This window comes from Sciurus vulgaris (genome assembly GCF_902686455.1).
Source record: "Sciurus vulgaris genome assembly, chromosome: 10".
NCBI lineage: Eukaryota > Metazoa > Chordata > Mammalia > Rodentia > Sciuridae > Sciurus > Sciurus vulgaris.
This window is the reverse complement of record NC_136470.1, coordinates 42,848,524-42,872,750: the sequence shown is the minus strand read 5'-3', so window position 1 is coordinate 42,872,750 and position 24,227 is coordinate 42,848,524. Positions and strand designations below refer to the sequence as shown.

Below are 24,227 nucleotides of genomic sequence, written 5' to 3'. Positions count from 1 at the left end.
CCTTGGAGTATACATTAGGAAAATGCTATTTCATAACCTCAATAATTTTAGGTCAATACCAAAGTGTATTCATTTGTTTTTCTATTTATTAAAATAAATGTCAATGAGGTACAGTCTATGTAGCATAATATTTGCTCATTTTAAGTGTAAAAATTGATGAGTTTTGTCCCATAACACAGTCATGGTATTAGAATATTTCTGTCATTTCTAAAACTTCTTGCACCCTTTTGTTGTATCCTCTGCTCCCCAACCCTCTGGCAACTGCTGTGCTTTCTGTCACTATAGTCTGCCTTTAGAATTAAGTTTGAATGGATTCATACAGTGCATAGGTCATTTTTACTCCATGACATAGTGTAGCTCGATGATTTTTAGTTCGTCCATGCATCAGTGGGCATCAACAGTTGTTGCTTTTCATTTGTTGAGTTTAACCATTGTCCAGTTGGTGCTTGCATGAGGTGTGTCATCTGATAAGAAGGTGTCACCTTAGTTTTCCAGTTGCTGTCCTATTTTGTGATTCCTCCAAGAATTTATAAAAAGCTCCAGTGACTCTACATTCCCACCAGCACCTATCAGTCATTTAAAAATTAACCTGCGGGTTGGGGATATAGCTCAGTTGGTAGAGTGCTTCCCTCAAAAGCACCAGGCCCTGGCTTCAATCCCCAGCACTACAAAAAAAAAAAAAAAAAAAAAAAAAAAAAAAAATTAACCGGCACTTCCGTGTTGCATTTCTGTGTGGACTCCTGATATAAAGGATATTTCCATGCATTCATTTGCTCTTACATATAACATTTTGTGAAGTTCTATTCAAACATGTTGTAAGTGTCTTACTGGGTAATTCTTTTTCTTATTGGTCATTATGTATTTTCTGAAAACCAGTTTTTATTAGATATATGTTATTCAAATATTTTTCCCGGTCTGGGACTTGCCTTTTCATTTTCTTAAGTGTATTTGAAAGGGAAAAAGTCCTTTAATTTTGATATTTTATCAGTTTTTTATTTTATAGTTAGCGCTTTTTATGTCCTAGGACATTTTGCTAATCCAAGGTCATAAAAATTTTGTTCTATTACAAAATGTTACAACATTTATAGTTTTAGACCTTTTTTCAGGTTTAAGATCCACCACTTCTAGTTAGTATACTCTATGGTGTATGGCAAAATTTGGTGTTCATTATTTGCAATTAGATATTGCATTACTTCTGCTCACTTGATGAATACAATCCTTGTTTTCCTAAAATTCTCAGAAGCAAAAATCTTTAACACATGTCTTGGTGAAAAAGGAATGGAAGAAAATAATAATAATATTCAAAACAATTTTAAAGACTTGTTTTCTTGGAGGAATCCTAGATGTAATTTGATTAATTTAAAATGATTATTTTTTAAGAAGGAAAGTGAGTTAATATATTGTACATTCATGTCTTCCCATTTAGAATAATTACAAATGAGAAATATTCGCTTTTTGTTGTTGTAGATCTCTGAATTGTTGTTTCAGAAACATGATCAGCATTTTTACACATTGAGTTTTTATTTTGATCTTTCAAAATTTTTTATTTTTTTAATTTATCTTTTAATTTTTTATAGGCTGCATTTTGATTCATTGTACACAAATGGGATATATCATTTCGTTTCTATGGTTGTACACAATATAGATTCATACCATTCCTGTAATCATACTTGTACATAGGGTAATGATGTCTGTCTCATTCCACCATTTTTCACAACCCTTTCCCTCTCATTTCCTTCTACATAATCCAAAGTTCCCCCATTCTTCTCTCACTCACCACTCCCCCTCAAAATTTTTAAGATAAGAACATTATGAATTTAAAGGTAGCTTTAGTAACTGCTAACTGCTGTTTTTAAAAAAAGTGTAGTTTCTTCTAATAATTTTTCACAAGTATTTATCAGAACACAAACTTTTACTTTTTAAATAGCAATGTAATTATCAGTTCTTTAGGCATTGAAGTATTCTGGGTCTTTGCCCAAGTGGACACAATTCTTTTATGATAATTAGTTTGGATACTGAATTAAGTTAATATAGAAAATAATGATAGAGTCTACATTTTCTGCAACCAAGAAGCTGGTCCATCCTCTGTTTTCATATTTTGCATTTGTTGCTTGGCCTTATTATTTTTAACATTTTTTTGGTTGTTGATGGACCTTTATTTTATTCATTTATCTATATGTGGTGCTAAGAATCAAACCCAGTGCTAGACAAGTGCTCTACCACTGAATCACAACCCAGCCCTGCTTAGCATTATTATAAACATCTTTCCATTTACTTTCCGGTTTGGGGATTTTTTTTTAATTGATACATCAGCTACATTAACTTTTTGCTTATTTACTACACTATTTTAACTTAATTCGTCCCCATTTTTTAAGCTCTGTGCGCACAGCATAATAATCAGATGACTTATTCTTGAACCCTGTAGAATGAATTGACAGGAGATAGAGCAACTCTGTCCACAAATTTAGTACTGAAAGGTGTGATAGACCTGGGAAGTTCATTTAAGTCTTTCATATGTGGTAAAGATGTAATACAAACTAAATCTATTTTTAATTCTTCCTTATGCACCCTCACAGCAAGATTTCACACATGCAAATCAGAGTTTGTAAAAAAAAAAAAAGGCCTTGTGAAAAAAATCTGTTAGTTTAATTTAAGCAGCATTGCCATGTGAGAACAAATCCTGCATTTTAATGCCAAATTAACCAAATAATTACTCTAGCATTATGCCAAATTCTTTGCATTATGATATGAATATTAAACTATTTTCAACATATACTTACTTAGTACATAGTAAGTGTAAGGAAATGTTATCATCATTTGTTATATTCCGTGGAAAGAGGAAAACACAGCAAATTTATGTTTTAGGATTGCCTAGTAAAGAAAAATTACAGGATACCTAGAATAGTTTGGAGAGTATCCAATATAAATTATTTAATAAGAATACTAGTTAATTGCAACTGGGAAAATAAAAGAGAGCCAAGAGCACAAAGCCAAAAATATTTAGGTGAAGGTATATGTTTGATCATTATATAATTTATACTTAACAAAATGATTATATCTAACTCTGTATATTCAAAATTAATCATTAGGTAAGAATAATAAACTTGTAGAGAATATACAACTATTATCAAATTATCTTTAAAATTCTATCTTTGTAACAAAATAACTATCATAGAGTCCAGAAATATTCCCCCCATTTGTAATGGTATGAAAACTCCTCTTTGTGTTGGCAAATCCATTTTCTGTAGCCAGGGGGCCTGGGTGAGACGCTACCTATCCTCTCCAAAATGGGAACATAAGTGAGGAAGGGCCAATGACTGGCCACGGTATCTTATTTTCTTTGACAACAGTCATTGATTCAACTTTTGGCATGTTAATTCCATTTATTCCAAAGTACATGCAATTTGAGCTTTTCCCTTGCAGGGATCACTTGCAATTTCGAGTGAAGCAGGGTTTGCTGGTGTATGTCCTTTTGTGATGACTGGATGATTAGTGGATGGTGTCTCAAATCATAAGAAGAGAAGTTATTCTACTGAAGGAGTGACAAAGTGATTGATGACTGTGTTTTTAAAGCACAGACAGGGTGAGGATTTGAGGGACACCCGGAACCATCCTTCCTTCGTAGGTTGGCTCTACACTATAGCTCTGGGCTCTATATTAGTCACTGCTCTATTCTATTCTCTGCTTTTAGGAACTTAAACAACACCTCTTATGGTACTCTTCCTGACCCAGATACTTCCCAAATTAAATTGAAATACTAGTATTAACTCAACATCTTTGTTATTTTCTAAGTCCCCACTTTATCTCTGATTATTAAAAAAAAAAAAAAAGTTAACTGATTCCAAATTTTATCCCTGGGAGAATTTTATACACCAAGTTAAGCATTTTATGTGTGTGTGTGTATGTGTGTGTATTCAGATACCCAGATGATGAGGAATGCCTCTGGAAAACGAGAAGCAAAAAGCTAAAAGCTAAGTGTAAGGGCAGTAAGACTGCACAACACAAAAATGGAATAGAAAGGCTAAATATTGGGAGCTGGGGACAACAGGCTTGTTTAAACAAGGATGAAAGTAGAGATGAAATTCTAAAATTCTTAGTGTGACTTAACCCAGGTTTTCTGGATGTTGTAATGTCGTATATTTTTCATTCGTTTTGTTTCCTTTCTTTTCCTTTCCTTTTCTTTTCCTATCTTTTGGTACTGGAAATTAAACCTAGGGGTTCTTAAACACTAAGCTACATCCCCAGCCCCTTTTTATATTTTATTTTGAGACAGGGTCTCACTAAATTGCTAGGCCTTGCTAAATTGCTTAGGCTGGCTTTGAACTCATAATCCTCCTGCCTGAGCCTCCTAAGCTGTTGAGATTACAGGTGTATAGCACCATGCCTAGTTTTATTTTCTATGTTGATTAATAATTATACTGATTGCAGCAGAAAATAATTAAAAGAATACGTTGATTTCTCAATTTACATAATTCATTTATGCATCATTACTAGCTTTACTCATATTTTTGACAATTAAAAATACAAATATATCTTGAAGTGGAGAAACTGGATTTTTGAAATAAAGAACTGATGAAATATGGTTGTTGACTGGAGATAGTAGTGTAAGAAAGAGGAGAGGTAGAGTTGAAAAGCTCCCTGAAGTTTCTGTTGGAAATTATCTAGAAGTCAGTGGAATAGTACAGCCAGAAATAGACTTAGGTTAGAATTCTGTATGCAATTATTTTAGTAACTTCTAGTGTGATGTTGACTTTTTTACTTTAGTTTATTCTTTAAAATGAATCTGATGAACCAGAACACTTAAAGTCTTTTCAAATCCTAATATTTTGTGCTTCTATGTGATTACTAAATATCACTGCTATAGCTTCTATTTTCCTGGATCCTATATTTTTGTTGCATTTCTTAAGTTTCCTGTGCTTTTAAGTAAAATTGAGAATGGTAAACCAGTACATGACACTGTGATTATTTATATGCCCACCTATACCTTCTCTGACTTGGAAGGTCATTAGAATTGCACAAAGCTTAAGTAATTCAAAAAGAAATTTTGTTTTCTATTGTCATTTTCCTAGGATTTTTGCAGCTGAATATGACTGATTTTCAAATTAGACAAGTGAAATATTTGGCAACAAATTAAACACAAGTTCTTTAAAAATTTCCTGGGGATTTTTTAAAAAAAAATTTCTAGTTGTTGATGGACCTTTATTTTAGTTATTGATATGTGGTGCTGAGAATTAAACCCAATGCCTCATACATGCTAGGCAAGTGCTCTGCCACTGAGCCACACACAACCCCAGCCCTCCTAGGGACTTTTATAAGCTTGGGTTATTAGGTCATTTACCTTGGCTGATATTCAATTAGTACATTTTTCCTTTATGTTACTTGGTACTTCACTGGTTGGGAAGTTGTGTTTATATTATTATTATGTTTTTTAATTTTGAAAAATTAACAGTTTGATTAATTTTTAAATTAACCAAAGTTCAATATGGTAGAGTTTCTCTAAAATTAGACTAATAGCAGACTTCTCAGTAGAAATCTTACAGGCCAGGAAGAATGGGATGATATATTCAAAGCGCTGAAGAAAAATAATGCCAATCAAGAGCAGCAGTGTACCCAGCAAAGCTATCTTTTGGAAATAAAGGAGAAATAACATTTTTTCAAGACAAGCAAAAGCTGAGGGAATTCATCACCATCTGATCAGTTTTGCAGGAAATATGGGTATCCTATCCTAAAAGGACGACAGCTTCCATTATGAACGTATGGGAAAGTACCAAACTTACCGGGAGAGCAGACACACGAAAGAGAAAAAGGAGAGACTCAAACTTTGTTAGTGCAGAACCACCAAACTACAAAGATAAACAAAAGAGGGAAAAAGTTACAGATGATCTACAAAATAATCAGGAAAAAGTATTAAAATGACTGGAGTAGGTCTTTACCAATCAATAATCACCATGACAGTAATCAGTTTAAGTACCTTAATGCAGAGATTTGGACTGGCTGAATGGTTGGAAAAACAAGACACAACCATGTACTGCTTACAAGAAACTCACTTCACCCGTAAAGACATACTGTGAAAGTGAAGAAGTGGAAATAATAATGACACACAAATGGAAACCAAATGTGAGCTGGAGTTGTTAGGCTGAAGTCAGATAAAATAAACTTTAAGTCAGACTGTAAACAGAGATAAAGAAGTTCACTATATAATGATAAAGGAATTACTTTAGCAAAAAGAAGTAAAAATTTTAAATGTATATGCACACAATTGTGGGGAACCCAATTATATAAAGAAAATAGTATTAGATCCATAGGGAGAGGTAGCCTCCAATACCATAATAGATAGAAATTCAACCAGCCCCCTTTCATCAATGAACAGATTACCCCGAGAAAAATTCAACCAAGAAATCTTAGAGTTAAACTATACTGTAGATCAAGTGAACCTAACAGACTTCTACAAAACATTTCATACAATAGTAGCAGAATACACATTCTTCCCATTAGCATCTGCAACATTCTCTGCAGATCATATGTTAGGCCACCATACGAGCCTAGATAAATTTAAAAAATGAAAAAAACAAGATTACATCCTGTATCTTCTCTGACCACAATCCAATGAAACTAGAAATTAACAAGAGGGAGAACTTTTGAAATTGTACAAGTGCATTGTAACTAAATACCATGCTCTTGAAAAACCTATAGGTCATTGAAGAGAACAAAAGGGAAATTTTAAAACTCCTTGAAACAAAGTAAAATGCAAACACTATACCCAAGTCTGTGGGATACAGCACAAATGGCACTAAGAGAAAATTCTATATCAATAACTGCCTACCTACATCAACACACAACAAAATGGAAAAGAAAGAAAAAGTGGTAGATTTTAAATAATTATTCTAATGATGCAACTGGTGGAAGTAATAAAGTAAGAATGTGAACTTAAAATTAGTAGATAAGAGAGAGGGGGAGAGAGAGAGAGAGAGAGAGAGAAAGAGAGAGAGAGAGAGAGAGAGAGAGAAAGAGAGAGAGAGAGAGAGAGAGAGAGAGAGAGAGAGAGAGAGAGAGAGAGAGAGAGAGAGAGAGGAGAACCACTAGTAAAGAAAGAAGGCCCAAATGAATAAAATCAGATATAAAAGGAGACATTATAGCTGATTCCAGAGAAATACAAAGGATAATTAGGGGCTGTCATGTACAACTATATGCCAAGAAACTTGAAAACTTAGAAGAAATAGACCCATTCATAGACATATGTAACTGACCAAAATTTATTCATGGAGACACTGAACCTCTGAGCATACTGACTGATCAAAAATAAGAAGTCTCTTGACAATGAAAATCCCAGGACTGGATAATATCACTACTGAATTTTACCACAAGTTAAAAAGTTAACCATCATTTATCTCAAACTATTTAAAAAAAAATTTAAAGGGAGAGAATTCCTCAAAATTCATTGTAAAAGCCAATATTACTCTGATACAAAAACCAGACAAGGGTACCAGTAAAGGAAACAAGGAAAAAGAAAACTACAAATATCCCTGATGAAAATAGGTACACAAATTCTCAACAAAATAGTAGCAAACTGAATCCAAGAGCATATCAAGAAGATTATACACCTTGACCAAGTATAATTTATTGCAGGGATGCAAGCAAATTTCAACATATACCAATAGATAAATAGGCCATATCAACCAAATTAAGGACCAAAATTGAAAAAAAAAATGATCATTTCAATAGATTAAAAAAAAAAAACTTTTGATAAATTTCAAAAACCCTCAACTAGGTTTAGAGGGAACATTCCTCAACACAAGAAAGGATATGTGTATGATATGACCAGCCCACAGCCAGCATCCTAGCAAATGTGTAAAACTGAAATGGTTTTCTTTAAGATCAAGAGCAATACACAGATGTCCACTTTCACTGCTCTTATTCAACATAGTATTAAAAATCTTAGAGCAATAAGGCAGTCTACTAAGACAGGAGGAAGTAAAATTATTCCTGTTTGTAAATATCATTTTGTGTGTAGAAAAACCTGAAGACTTTACCAAGAACACTCTTAGAACTGATATATGAGCTCAGTAAAGTTAGAGGATATAAAATCAGCAGAGTTTTAATATAACAATTTCTGATAAAGAAATTAAGAAAGGAGCGCTTTTCATACTAGTTGCTAAAGAAAGAAAAAGTACCAAGAAGATAGTGGTGTAGCCCAATGGTAGAAGGTATACTTAGCATGCAGTGTTTAAGACCTTGGGTTCAGTCCCCAGTACCAAACAAAGAAAAAGAAAAAAAAAAAAAAAAAAAAAAAAAAAACAGGAATAAATTTAAGCAAGGAAGACAAGGTCAGTGATCTCCACCATGAAAAAGTAACAAATGCTGATGAAACAAATTGAAGAGGAACACACAAAAAAGAAAATATTCCTGTTCAGGTATCTGAAGAATTAACACTGTTAAAATGTCCATACTCCCCCGTGTAATCTACAGATTCATGCAATCTCCATCAAAACAGTGATAGTGTTCTTTATATAAATAGAAAAAGCAACCCTAAAATTCACAAGGAACCATAAAAGATCCCAAGCCTAGTAATCTTTAGAAAAAATGACCATGTTAGTCTTGAAAAAGATTACAAAGCTATTGGACCCCAAACAGTATGATGTGGGCATAAAATTTGACACCAAGAGTGATTGAAAGAAGCCAGAAATAAATCCACACACATATAGCCAGCTGATCTTTTAGGAAGGTGCAGAAAACATACATAGTGAAATGTACAATTTTTGAATCCTTCTGTATTCTAAGTCCTTGTAACTCCACAGTCTTCTTACAATTTTACATTGCTATGCATTAAAAAAGGTTCATTTTGATAACAAGGATTTATTACCACTACTTATATATTATTAGAAAATATTTTCTTCAAATTGCTTTTATATTTTTCACACAATGGAGTTCAGGGATATGCTATTCAGGGATGATATTTCATAATTCAAAAATACATGATTATCCCTTTTAAAATTCTGCTCAAGAAAAGTAACCCAGGGTAAAAGATACCTTCTATTTGAATCCATACCTTTTATGAAGTCCCCCTGAAAAATTTATTTCACTTTGGCTAGTACTGTGTCTCATGACCATTTCTATGACTCCTGTATATAAGGGATATAGCAAAACATCAATTTTTTGCTTGGAATGTGGCTGTAGTCAACAAAGTAAGAATTTTTTCAGCAAAGAAAAAAAAATTGGAATCTTGTTAAGCAACTGACAACTTTGAGGTTTTTCTGTCAGAGACAGTTTTAATAATTTTCAACTTTCCAGTACAGAAAACCATTGTGAGAACCCAAATTCCCTTTCTTCATCCCAGCAATCATAAGTGACTAAATTATAAAAACAGCAGCCTGAAGTGGATTGATTAAAAAAATGGAATGATATCCATGAATAGAGACAGCATGAATTTTAAAGGCAACAAGCATGAGATGCTTTGCCTAAGGTGACAGAAATGACAAATGATTATCTGGACAGAAGGGAAAAATGAAACCATTACAATTTACAGAAATTTTAGTAAAGAAGTATGCAACCTTTTAATATGAATGTGAAGAAAGCTCACCAACAAATGTTGAATTAGGTGGAGAGGCTATTTTAGGAGGTGTGTTTGTCATCAGAAATGATCACGGATTAGCTAATGACAATTGGAATGGAATTCAAGCCTTGGATTGTTAATCCAAGATGATTTTATGATCTGTTTGCCTTCTTAAGATTCTTTGATTACAGAGAAAAAGGACACAAGATGCTAATCAGCCAAGCACGTAACTTAAATACAGGATCCTTTGTGTTTAGTCTCTTCAGTATATTAATACAAATATATTTTCCTTAATCACCCACCAAATAATTTTAATGTAACTAAACTGTGAAAATAATGAGGCTTAATGCTACAACTACAAAAATGTTTGTTCTGACTCTATTTATGATTTAAGGAGAAAGTCAGTTATGATTACTTTTATCTTGTTTTGCCAATCTATCTCAAAATGATTTGATTATAAAAGAATTTATTTATACAGTTTAAAAGTTTCAGAGACAACATGTCTAGGCAGTCTAATCAATCTCTGGCTTACTGTGTGCTTCGGTTTTATCTTCCAGTGTCCCTGAGGGTGGCAAATGAGTGGCACATCCACCCATTACGTCATTAGGAGGAAATGGGCATCCAGTTCCAGAATTCTACCCATAATTACCAGCTTTTATGATTAGGCTAATCTTACACTAATTTCAGTAGCCTGAGAAATGTCATGTATCCATTGGATTGACCACAGGTTGCCAGAACCATTGGCTGGAGCATTGCTGTGACAATTGTATTAAGGATCTGGAATGACCCTGATGGTCCACCTGTTCCCATCAAGTCCACACATGCAACTGCTTCATGACGAGGAATGCTAACAATGAGTGTTGGAGACATAATGTCACAATGTAGATTACTGGAAAGAACCATCACTTTATATGACTTTAAATGTAGAGGAAAACACATGATTTTCTATTTTAGTTTCAGAAGTTACAAAAAATACTAAAAGCTCAAAAATTGAAATTTTCAGTGTGGCAAATGGAGTTGCCAAACATCTTACCATTATTGTATTCACAAAACTTTTATTTGGAATAGTAGAGGTAACTGGTGTGTTTATTCGAGTGCTGGTAAACAGAGGTTACAAATTCCACTGTGTCTTCAACATAGGTTGTAAAGTTATGGAAGTTGTAGTCCAATGTTCATGTACCTTGAAGAAATGGATTTGAAAGTTGTCTGCTATCTTTGGCCACCATGTTTTCAAATGGCTATTGGAAAAAAATAGAAATAAATAAATAAATATATCTCAAACAAAGCAAAAAAAAAAAAAAAGTCAACAAACTAAAATCAAAAAGCCATACATTTTTAAAAATACAATTTTTTGATGAAGAATAATTTTCTGGTAAGACTCAATTAATCCTAACAAATAGTTATCATAGGGATTTCTGTCACTACCAACCAGGAATGTAATACAAAATGAATGATTTTAACTGGCACATGCTTTCAATACCCTTGGTCTTTTCCACATATCTTAAAGAAATAGCTACCATCAGTTCCCACTCTATCATCCTTGAGTCTCACACAAATTATGCTGCCAAAGGACAAATGAGAAATACAGGAATTCAATCATGTTTATATTGAATGGTTTGGTATAAATTGGTTTTTGAAAATGAGTTATTATACTCAATGCCAGTTATACAGCAGAAAACTTACCTTTCATTATCAAATGGCAGGAAGCCATGAATTGTATCCTGTGATGAAAAAGCTATTTGAGGCTTTATGTTTCTTTTCAATATACATGTGTGTTAGTTAAACGGTTTGGAGTTTAGAAACATAATTATGCCATTTCAGAGTATTACCTCTTTACCTAATAGTTTAAAACATTTTAAATGATATGATGTAGACATATATAGGTTTAAAACATTATATATAAATTATTTGCTACAGAAGAAAGGGAAAAGAAGATCCAGATTAGATTCTGGCTCCTGCAATTAATGTGAGGTAAGTTTGAATAACTACATAAGTCATTGCAGAACCTCAGTCTTTTCATCAGTGAAATGGGGCAGTTCTTTATATGCATAGTGTTGCTATGAGCATCATGAGATAAATCATAAACCATGTTGCTGAGTAACATTCAACATATGTTACTTTTACTCTTGACAAATTTGAGGTTATTATAAGAACATACAAAAGCAAACATATAAATGAGAATACTATGGAAATAATTATAGTATTAATAATGTTATTTATGCCTATTATCTGAATCAGTGGCGTTCATTATAATGAAGAGTGAATCTGTCTTAAGAATGCAGTTATTTGAGTACCTGAATAGTTTAGATTATAATAGCATGAAAGTGAAGAGAAGAAATGGTTCAACTTGGCTCTGAATTTAAAGAGCAAAATTTGGAAACTTCTGAATACGTGTATATTTATGTCATAAATCAATGAACAGAAGAGGAAAGCATGAAAAGCATATATATATATATATATAATATACATATACGTAGTTTTACTTCCACATGAAAAGTGGATAAGAGCATTTCTGGGCTTAGATTAGGAGGTTAGAGGGGATTTGAGAGAAGAAAAATAGAATTGAGTCACTAGTGTGGAAATTGCTTCCTTGTCAGTCTGTACTACCACCACCAATCAATCACCCAGTAGGATCCTGTCTGGAGCTATGGGAAAATCCACGGTTGTGAAACATCCTATGCCAACATGGGATTATTGCAATAAAGAAAAATGTCCACAGTGTACAGCCAGAAAAGGTCCAGAGATAAATCCTTTCTGTCTCCACTTGTCAATTAATTTTTCTGCTAGATGTGGAAGAACTGAAAAGATTCCTGGTAGAGTCAGGTATGAGATGAAAGGAGCAAAGAGTTAAAGTTGGTATGCTGGCTGAGGAGTTGTCACACTAAGTGATAAAGAACTCCCTAGGGAAGAATGATCTAGCTGATAAGCAGATGATGACACATAATGGGGGGTGGGAGGGATTAGTGTTAGGGTTAGGGTTAGGATTAGGTTTAGGGTTAGGGTTAAGGAGGGTGGCAAGAATGGAGGAAGGAAGGACTGTGTAGAGGGAAAAGAGGGGTGGGAGGGGTGGGGGGAAGGGAAAAATAACAGAATGAATCAAACTACATTACCCTATGTAAATTTGTGATTACAAAAATATGTCTTTACTCCATGTGCAAACAGAGAAACAACATGTATCCCATTTGTTTACAATAAAAATTTAAAAAATGCACACACAAAAAAATATAAAAGCATCATTTGCTGGGCAACAGGTTTCCTTATAAATGGAAACGTGTTTTTGGTCAAACTTATACTGATTTTAACATGCTAGAAAAAAGATTTGAAAACCTCTGTCAAATTTCTTTGCCACCATGCTATGTCCTCATAGCTAATATCTCAGCCCACTTACACTAGGGATAACTGAGTGACCTGGAGACCACTGGTTTCATAAATGCAGGATGTTTAAGTAAAACAAAAACTTCTTGGCTGGGGATGTAGCTCAGTGGCAGAGCACTTGCATAGCAAGCACCAGGCCTTGGGTTAGATCCCTGCACTGGTATTTGGAAAAAAAAAAAAAAAAAAAAAACCTCCCTAGGGGAGTCTGTGGAGGTAACAGCCCTTGCTGGCTTCTGAAGGGATAGTCTGGGAGCTGAGGAGAGAAATGAGTCGACAGGACAAGGAAGCTGGGTCTTCCCTGCATGTTATGTAGTTTTTCCTCAACTGGGAGAAGAGAGGAAATAATCAAGAATGAATGTCTAGTTGGGTGGGGTGGCACACACCTGTAATCCCAGAGATTTAGTATAGGGGACACACCCTATAATGGCGACTGCACCCTCATGGCGACCCCCTCCTCATACGTGGCACTGCCTGACTCACTAACAGTTTACTCAGACCTCCTTGCACTGCCGCCCTCCCCTGAAACCCGGGAGGTATGTTCTTACCCAGCAACCAGTTATGTGTAACTCCCTGGTTGGCCTGCTTATCTCCACCCCCTACTGTCAGGGATTGGTTAGTAGCAGTTCTGCGAATGTGATCAACTCGTGCTTACCATGTAGTCCTATGGAACTCTCCCCTGTGTGAATCCCCCTTGTGCCTTGTTAATCTTTAAGCTAATTAGAGCCCACCTAGCCCCCATCCTACATAAAACCTGTGTAACCTCCTCAATAAAGGAGTTCCTGCTTTGCCACGAGCGCTGACAGACCTCCTGGCTCTGGTGTGGTTCCTTAGCCGTGGACACTCATCATGCTGCTTGGCCCGTATTCTCCTTTGGGCGGGCCCTAAGGAAATACATAGGACCTTGTTGCTCAACAGGGAGCAACAATTTAGGAGTCTGAGGCAGGAGGATGACAACTTGGAGGTCAGCCTCAGCAATGCAGCAAGACCGCGTCTCAACATTTAAAAAAAAAAAAAAAAATTAAAAAAGCAAAACAAGGGCTGAGGGTGTAGCTCAGTGGTAAAGTACCCCGGGTTCAATCTCCAATTAAACAAAACAAAACAAACAAACAAAAAAGGAATGCCTGAAAATATGAATCTGTGAAGTTACCATCAACATTCTTTTCTCAAAATCGTGATACTGAGACCTCAAGGCTCAGTTTACCTCCAGAAAAGAAGACTAGAAAAGGACAGACTTTTACATGAACAGGAAGTGAATACATTTATTATCTAGATTCTTTTATTCTGGAAGAAAGAAATGGGCATTTGAAAATTATGATGAATTCAGTAAGAAGACAAAGTTTTATTTTAAAATATCTAAGTTGTATGAATTTTGTTTTGGCAAATTTTAAGGTTTCCATGCTGTTTCTAAAACTTCATTTATTTTAACAATAATTCTTCATTTCTCATTTTTGCTAAATAAAGGCATGTTTAGCATTTGTAGCTTTTAGTGACCTTGAGATAGCTGATAAATTTTGATCAGTCTGTAGTATATCAATCTTTGAACTTATAATAAAAATAACTTCTTTGTTTCATTATATTTTCTAACCACTTTTACACATTACTCTAGGCTTAGCCAAATGAATTGTTAATGTTTGATCATTTGAGCTATTAAAGTGTCGATTTCATATGTTGGAACCTAATACCTTCCATAATATCTAGTCCCTTGGGTGTTCCAGGTTGATAAGGTTGATAAGGAAAACACATTTGACAAGAAAGATGTTTGTGATAAACATAAAATTAACAGTAATTTTTGAAAATAATTCGATCTAGGAAACATATATCAATGCTTCTCACTCTTTAATCCAATTTTCCATTATGATCTGCTCCACAAAGAATGAAAATAATCTTTCTGGTGTTGATACTTTGGTTAAAATGGGTGACTTGAGTTAGTTTTAAATGTCTTTTGTAATTTTCATTTCATGGAAATACTTGTGGTATATCGAAACCTACTGATATTTTTTATACCATTATCCATTATAAATTGAAGCAATGTCCTAAGCAGTCTCAAACTTGGCTTGTGCATATGTTCTGAAGAGTAGCTATTAAAGGCTTGTCTAATGGAAATAAAATGCTCATTAATGCAAATGAACTGGAATTTTATATAACACACAAAATGAAGTGCAAATTTAGGTGAAAAGAAGAATATCTGGGGAATCTTTACCAGGCCTGCCCTCTTAACTGTATCATATTATATGATATAACTTTGCTTTTTTGTAGTTGTTTAATTCACATGCAAATTCAAATGATTACATTTTATACCTTTAAAAGAATAACTTGGGTTTTCTGAGATGTATATGGATGTAAATCATTGTGGTGATTATTTTTTTACCCTGAGTTGACTCACCCAGCCTAAGCAGAGTAAATAATGAGAAAGCTTGTCTTCAGAAATATTAACTTTCACTGATGGACAAGTTAGGAAAAGGTGTTTTCCTTAATGGGGTTATTGAAGTATATAGGATTTCAGCAACTGAAAAAAAAAGTTTCATTCTGTTTTTCCTGAACAGACTTCTGCAAATGCGTCTCTAACCCTTGTAGATCTCTAGGCTAAGACCCCTTAGGAACAGTTCAGGGAACTGTAGGGTGACTGTCCTCTGTGTAAGGAAGCCTCATAAATCCTGAGGAACAATTCCTCCTAAATCTACAAGTGAATTTGGATTCCACATCTTTTACCCATCTGTAATGGACTAAGGATAGAAATGTGCATGATCAGTCTTGAAAATATTCCAAGAAAGTCATTTGCTTATGCAGTATTCATGATCTGTTGACATCTAAGATGAATCTGAGATGCCATAGTGGTCTTCAATGCCAAATTTGTTAATATTTGACTATTGGAATAATTTAATATTTAAGTCTATAGTTTTTAGTTTATGTTTCTGTACCAGAAACCTTACATTCCTCTGTGTACAAAATATTCCAACATTAGTACTGTATTTCTGTTAAAACTCCAAAGAACAACTGTTTCACATTTACTTACAAACACAGCATCTCAGAATTCAATTATTTAGAAACAGTAAACAATTTCATCATTGTTTTTCCTTAATCTGCAGGTGCATATTGTTGAGGTTCAAAAATCTGGTGCATTCAATTTATGACCAAAGAAATTCAGTTGTTTAAATAAACTTCAATGATTTTGGTCCCTGTGTGAATTTGTATAGCATCATTTGGCACAGGAAACAAAATTATTAAAGTATTCTCAGGGTAAAAACATATTCCTTAAATGACTGTCAATATCATTCCCATGTGTTTGTCTTCGACAAGATTATCATATATAAGGGAATTAATGTTTTAAATGCTAATGACAGAAATGGTGAAAGGGAGAGAAGAGAAACTAGCCAAAGTAGTTACCTTTCACCTTGCGAGAAAGGTCAGCAGCTGAGTTCGGAAGAAGTGAAGCATTTGGAGGAATGAAAAAACTAGAAGTGGACAGTAGGGAAAATGGGCAACTAGAGAAAGAGCACTGGTTACTAAGAATTTGCAGGATGTCAAAATCTAACTGGAGGAAAGCTGGTCAAGGAAGAATGGAAAACAGGAAACCCATAGACTGGTTGTAGGATCCTGCTCAGGAGGGTATGACTTGCTCAGAAAATAGTCAAGGAATCATTTGTTGACAGCAGAAGGGTATGTTTTCAATTTTAAAATATGGTTTGAAAATAAAATACAAGAGAATTTACATCATTGGTGACCAAATTTCATCAAAAAGAAATTGTTTTACTTTAGACTGAGGAAAAATGTAGACAGGAGGAATGAAAGCTGAAGGCTGAAGAGAAATGCAAAGTTTAGCGTGAGAGAAAGATTTGAGTACCCGCTATGTGTTGGACACTGAGATATTTTATCCATTTTTATCCTCTAATCTTTGCAATGATAGTTCTATTAATAGATATTTTATCTGTATTTGATCAGCAAAGAAGTAATTTGGACAATGTCAGGAACTCAGTAAGTAAAAGTGGTTGAATCTAATACTGGCTTACTTTAAAAAAAAAAAAAAAACAAGCAAATATGACACAAATGAACAACAACCAAAATCTAAAGAAATAGAAAAATAAATTGGATGGAACTGGATGAATAAAAATGATGGCTAACTTTTCTGCTTAGATACACACTTGAGTGAGCCAAAAAATGCTGTGAGATAAGGTCTGATGGCATTCATGAAAGAACAAAACCTAAGAAAATAATGTCTCACTTTCTTTTTGGACTTCTTTCCTATTTGGGGTATACTGAGCTCTTCCACATTTAGTCCTCAACGCTGAGTGTCTAGTACATAAAATGGCCTTGCAGTATTGGCCTTGGGATACTGAGGTGGAGGCTTTTTGTGGGGAGAAGATAGCAGCTGTTGGCAGTGGCATTTCAAGAAGTGACCAAGGGAATGACCGTAATTCTCTAGGAGATTCAAGAACAATCTTGGAATTCTTAATGTTCCTTAGAATGTGGGACATGGACCTGATTTATTTAATTTAGATACTTATGGAAATGACCCTGGAAGATCTGAGGATTTATGGAAAAACAAACTAAATATATTTTCCCTTTATAATACTACTTTTGAATTGATTTTCCATTAGAAATTCTATATAGAATACTTACTGAGAATTCAATGCATCTTTCTTTTGGAAGATTAAAAATAGAAGTCTATAAATAGTGTAACTATGAAGAATAAAATTGTATATTTATGAGAGAGGTCTTAAAGCCTGTTAGCCATCTATACTGTCATATATAATTAGAGTAATAATTGCAGTAGGTTGCCTCCATTCATTAGGAAGATTCATGTAACATATGCAAATAGCTTTGCCTCTGAAACAATATCCCATAGACCAGATATAATTTGCAAAGTTTGCAATTTGATCTACCCAGTGTTTTAAAAAACTCAAAATTAGTTTTAATTTTTTAAACACTGGAAATTCAGAAAATAAAGTGGAATTTTAGTCTTTCTTGACAAGTGGGAAATACCAATTCATTCAGTCAATCCATTCATTTATTTAAGCTGCCATATATATCTGAATTATATTTGGGATCAGTCCAAGTCTTTTTTTCCCCTAAGTTTTACTTTATGTTTAATTGATAAATAATAATTGTGTATATTTATGGTATAAAACATGATGTTTCAATACATGTATATAATGTGGAATGAGGAAATCATGTTAATTAACATACCTATCACAAATGCTTATCATTTTTTTGAAGTGAGAACATTAAAAACCCTCTCTTTAACCTATTTCGAAATAAACAGTACATTATTATTAACTATAGTCACCAGGCTGTACAATAGACCCCAAGAACTTGTTGTTATCTAGCCATGAACTTTGTAGCTAAAGGCCTATGTTTTCTCCATCTTTCCTAGTCCTCACAGGCTGTGGTAACTATTCTATTCCCATGAATTGGACTATATTAGATACTCATATATGTGAGGTCATACAGTATTTATCTCTCTGTGTCTGACTTTTTCATTTAGTGTATAGTCCTGTAGATTCATCTATGTCACAAATAAAAGAATTTCCTATTTTTTAAGGTTGAATAACATTACTTCGTGTAACATATATCATACATTTTAAATCCATTAATCTGTTGAAAGGGTCTTTTCCAAATGTTGGCTATTGTGAAGAACATTGTGGAAGTATAAGTATCTCTTCAACATGGTGATTTCCATTTCTTTGTTTATATACCCAACAGTGGGATTGGTGGAGCTATGGTATTTCCATTTTTCAAAAAGATCAAAGACAATTTTTGGTGAGGATTTGGGGAAAATGAAACCCTTTTAGCCTCAAATCTTGATAGACCATTTTGGTTATAGAAGAATTGTTCTTTCTTCTCTCATTTCTCTGGTTCATTAGCTCTCAAGAAGTGACCGGGGAAGCCAAGAGTGATGCAAATATTTAACAAAAATGTCTTGTATAAAAAAATTAGGAAAGATTTTAAAGTTAAAAAAAAATAACGTGAGGGAATAGGAAAGAGGAAGGTAGGATTCCAGAGACTGAATAGAGCTAACCAGTAAAAAATTCTCTGCAGACGAGAATATTTGAGGGATTTCAATTTTTTACAATGGCTGATATTAATTTTTCAGGATTTTTTTTTTGCCACACTAGTGATACAATGTTCTACATTTTATCCTAAGTCTCATAGAAGAACCCTATTCTCACACCTCAGAGTGGTAGGCATTGAGAAATGAAGGTAGTGTGGCACTTTACCTTGGCTGGTAAGTAATACACACCAGAGGCAGAATCAAAGTGGATATATGAGAACTCAAAAGAAGAAAGAAGTAAAGATGATGAAGAATGACTCCACTCATTCCTCCTGAAAGTTAGGAGATAAACTGGGTCCCTGCATCCCTTAAAGGATCCAGATCAGTTTATTTATACATATGTGTGTATGTGTGTGTGTGTGTGTTTATTGGTTCATTATAATTTTACATAATTGTGGGGTTCATTTTGACATATTCATGAATGCATATAACATAATTTACTCTATTTCAATTCCTGGTACTATCCACATCCATCTCCTTCTCCCTCCCTCATCCTCTTTCTCTACTGTAGTTCTTCTATTAATTTATTTTTAATTTGTGCATTTTAGTTAAACACAAATGTGGACTTCAATATGATGTAGTCTTACATGCACATAGAATAATTTGTCCAATTTCATTCCTCTGTTCTTTTCTTTCCCATCCTTCCTCTCTCACCCTAGATCCCTATACCCTGCCACTCTCAAAAAATGGAGGAATGTCCAAGAGCCTGACAAAGCAGTTGCAGCAGTTAAAACACTCTATCGCTTACCTAAAACACATGGGGCACCTTTTAGATTTCATTTAAAGATTTGTTGTTCTCCAAATCTTAACAGCAAGCAGTTTGCCAGAAATAATTTATGCCAGCTGAGATGTTATATGTAAGCAGCAAGAATTTTGACTATGTGGACACTTTGAGGAAAATACCATCATATGATGCATTCGCATCTAAAAAGAAAATTAGATTTTAAAATACGGACCTGATTTTAAAAAGTCCCATATATTCAAATTTACCTTTGACAAATGACTTTGCCGCTCAAGCATGTGTCACTGGGGTGAGATCCTGATATATTTACTCCCTTTGTACCATCAAGCTGTAGCCTCATATCTTTGGCAAATAGGTAAAAGATGCATAAAGCAGTAAAGATACTACCCTCCAGACTGCAAGCACACAGGAGAAGCTGAAGGTGTATAAATAGACATGTAAATGCCATTCCACTATGTACCACACAGGCAGATTTGGGGAACACTATGATAGTATGATATTTGGTACTATTTTACTTTTTTGCAGTGCTAGGGATCAAACCCAGGACTTCCAGCATGCTAGGCAAACACCATATCAATAGGCTACACCTCCAGCTGGTACTATTTTAAAGTGCTTTGAGGTTTTGATTTTCTTTTCATCATGCTGTTTCCAAAATTTAAAAGAGCAGTTTTATATGGCATTTAATAAACGTGGTTTACTCTACAATCTCCTTATTTGGAGTAACAATGAACTTTTTTGAGGTGAAGGAAAGTATTGCCTCTGAATATGGAACAGCTCATGTTTGCAATCCTAAAGGCAAAGGTTACTTTTTGTATGTGGGATGTGTTAATATGTATATAACAGCCTGATGAAATGTACTGCATGGCCTCAACTTTCTCTTCCAGCTTGCTTTGAAAGGAGGCAGAATCCATCCAAAAGAGGATTAATCAGCCCAGATGCTGCCTACACATTAGTACACATCTCTTCACAGTTTGTGAGATGCTAGTAATTCTCCATCCTCTAAAACCACAGAAGGCAGCTGTTTTCCCACACTTTTTAACAGTGTTGAGCAAAAGATGAGGGAAAGGCATGTAGCTGGGAAAGTTTTATGACTTAAGAAAAAAAATGACCTGATCCTAAGACCTGTAACTTCCCTTTAAATTCTCTTCTCACATATACTTAATATTACTCTTCTTAAAATTCATATGTGTTTCTTATCTATAGCCTTGTTAACATAAAGTAAATCATACAAATATGTAGGATTTAACTAAAACACTATTGTTTTCTTTAGGATACTGAAACAAAATTTTATTTATAAAGAATTTATAAATGTTTTGAATGGAGCTAAAATCAACACATCTGTTTTTTGTTTAGTGACAACTTTTAAGGTGCAGTTGGGGACAGGACTCATCCATCTTTGAGTTCACTCAACTTTACCAAACTGGACCTTACATACCAATGTGTCTGTGTTTCTATAAAATTGTTGTAATGTCAGCATTACTCTGGGGAAAAATTCTTTTTTTTTTTCTTCTTCCTAGATCAAATTTTACTACTGCTGGTTCAATAAAGATCGAACAAAATTGTAAAGTATATGTTCAGAGTTCATTTCTGTTGAAAGGAAAGACTAGGATTGAACCAATCTAGAACAAACTTAGTTTGTTAAAATATTTTATTCTCAAGAGTACATCAAATTTGGAGCAGGCTCACATTGTGGCTAAATACTGTATGAAGGCTGAGTGAACAGAGGATTTTTATTTGTCACACTGATACATGCCAACATATTTTGAAAAAAATCTATAAAATCCACACTACCGAGAATTGAATGATGGTTCCTAAAAGCTTCACAATGAACTGACCAGGTTGTCTCTACTCATTTGGAAGGTTCAGGTAACACATGTGCATAGTCATGATAACTTCCTGAGCATCTTTGCCACCTGCTCCATGAGTACTTACCATCCATCCTTTATCCTTGCAAAAACACTTTTGAAATAATTATGTTTAAATTTTCAGACCAGGAAGCATCAAATGTAGATGTAAACTGCATATTATTTTGGCAACCCCAGAAACAGAAATTTAGAAAAAAAATGCTGCTTAAACACCATGATGCAGGTGGAGGTACTTGAGCTGAAAAAGAAGCTACATTAAATACACTTACATTTGTAAAATTATCACATCATAAATAGAAGTAAGAACCATAATCCATTCTCTTTACACATTATCCCAAATGAAGAATTTACTGGTCTCCATAAAAAGTACAAAATGATGATACCCATGTTCTCAGACACAGCCATCCATACTGTCATGTATAATTAAAGTAGCAAAATTTCTGCTTTAAATTCTGAATTCTTGAGTACTGCTGAGAATTTGGCAAAAAAAAAAAAAAAAAATTGAGGGTATTTTAGAACATATCTTTATCACCACTCATAACCACATATTTTATGCAAGCATTCTATCATTAATTTTGCTAATAATTGTATTTTGTCACAAGAAGGGAATGATAATATTTTTAAAAAATCAGTATTTCATCATGAATCATTTAGTAAAATAACTCAAAATTCCTGCTCCTTCTAGACATGGATGGGCTATATGATCTAGTACATGCATGCACCGAACTGGAGAGAATATCTTAGGAAATTTCCTTTATTCTATATGAATATCTGAGCTAGTGAAATGAGTAACAGGGTAGTCTTGGAAGGGTGATACAGAGCTAACATCATTCTTGCAGGGCTCAGATTTGCCAACTGAGGTTCGATTTAAAATTTATTTTTGACAGATTTCATTGGGAATGCTAAGAAATCTTTCTGTACTCCGAACTTTCATTTTGTAGATATCCTTCCCTTTTTTCCCTTCCCCTCTCCCTCCCTTTCTCACACAAATGCTTCCTCTTAAACTATAAAGATATCTTTCCATTATATCACTATGGTTAGAGAGTTTATCTTCCAAATCTGAATGGACGAGTTTACGATGGTAAGGAGGACGTTTATGTTAAAACCATTAAAATGAAAATATCACAAACAGACATTTTTTGGGGTAACAGGAAATGAACCAGATTGTGATTGGGTTTGAAGTTTATATTATTTCCAGGGATAAGGAGACTCTGATGAGTAGAAACTGATTGGACTGCAGGTTTCCTTGTCAATTCCTCACATCCGTGAGTTATGAAGTTTTATTCTGACAGCAGAAAATTAATTCACTCTGCTGTCTTGATTGCTTTCCCACAGTGCTGCTTCTATGGCTCTGAACCAGCAATTGTTGTGGTGGGAGAGAGACTGGGTTTGCTTCATGGTAGGTTGGCCTCTTACCCCATGAGGATGAGGAACCTGAGATGGGGAAGGCTAACCAGGAAGGAAATATCTCTCATTACTTCAGTAGCCAAGGGCAAAATTTAAGATGGAGAGTTTCATTCATATAGAGATGTGGTAGGTTCTGCTTGCTTTACTCAGCATTAAGAGAGCAAGGCTAAGCAGTATTATGACCATTTCTTTGCTAATTAAAGTTTAGGCTAAAGTCATTTCCCCTCAATTGAGGCCAGTGGGAACATCCACAGTAGAAGTTTTTGGCTCAAAGCCCAGCATGAGATGTAGTGCAGAAATATTTTCCATCACTGGGGGCATTTGATGGTCACTAAACAAGCATGGGGAATACTATTCTGATTTCAAATTGAAATGCCTGGGAAGGTCGGACTTCTTTTTTACCCTGAATAATGTTACATTATTCACACACTCAGGCAGATTACAAAGGGCTTAGATGCACCAGGAGCCAGGAATGTCTATAGAGAAAAAAAGGCAGATTGTTTGAGTAATGATTTTCACACTATTAATGATTTCTGGGAGTTTGAATGTTTGATAATTTGATATCAGTTTCTAAGTGTCACATACAGGATAATGAAATAAACTAAGTCAGCAAGGGCTTTCATGTCCTTTGAAAACTTGATAATATAATTAGAGTATTCCTTCTACTTCTCTACTGGGTAATAGAAAGTGGCTTGATTTGTGACTTTACTAAAGAGACTGTGTTAAAAGAAAACCCACTGTATGTAGATTGTTACTTCTCATACATATGTGTATAAATCTATATTTCTTTTCTCATCAAAGTCCCTTTAATGATGAAGGTAGGATAATGTCTTTTTCTAGGAGTCTGGACACTTAATCTGAAGCAATTAGAACTGAGGACACGTTCTTAGAAGACTCATGCTATCTTAAAGTTGTGTAACATTTTTTGTTATATATCTCATTTTGTTTTAGGTTAAAAATAATTACTTATTCCCAGAAGCAAAGACCATACTTTCTTATTCATTTCATTGCCTTGCTTATTCAAATTATCCAAGCACTTGCCACATCTCTGCATATACATGTACATAAACATATAGTTACATGTATCTATGATCTCTGTCTCTTTTTCACCAAGAAATATATATATATATATATATATATATATATATTTCATGTGAGAAAGTCAAATTTTTATATTAAATGGTCTTAAAGAGGTTATGCCATCAAACACATCCTAAGTAGAAGGATAAGGATAAGAGC

The 24,227-nt window shown here is 34.2% G+C and overlaps 2 pseudogenes across 2 annotated transcripts in view; both read left to right on the top strand.

The window, feature by feature from the left end:
- Positions 1–24,227, top strand: part of LOC306670882 (heterogeneous nuclear ribonucleoprotein K-like) — a 378,869-nt pseudogene that overhangs the window by 249,614 nt on the left and 105,028 nt on the right. The window lies entirely within an intron of this gene.
- LOC306670382 (small ribosomal subunit protein bS21m-like) overlaps positions 13,366–24,227 on the top strand; it is a 35,471-nt pseudogene continuing 24,609 nt past the window's right edge. The window contains exon 1 of the transcript in view: positions 13,366–13,458. The product of the transcript in view is annotated as a small ribosomal subunit protein bS21m-like (transcript). The remainder of the gene's footprint in view (positions 13,459–24,227) is intronic.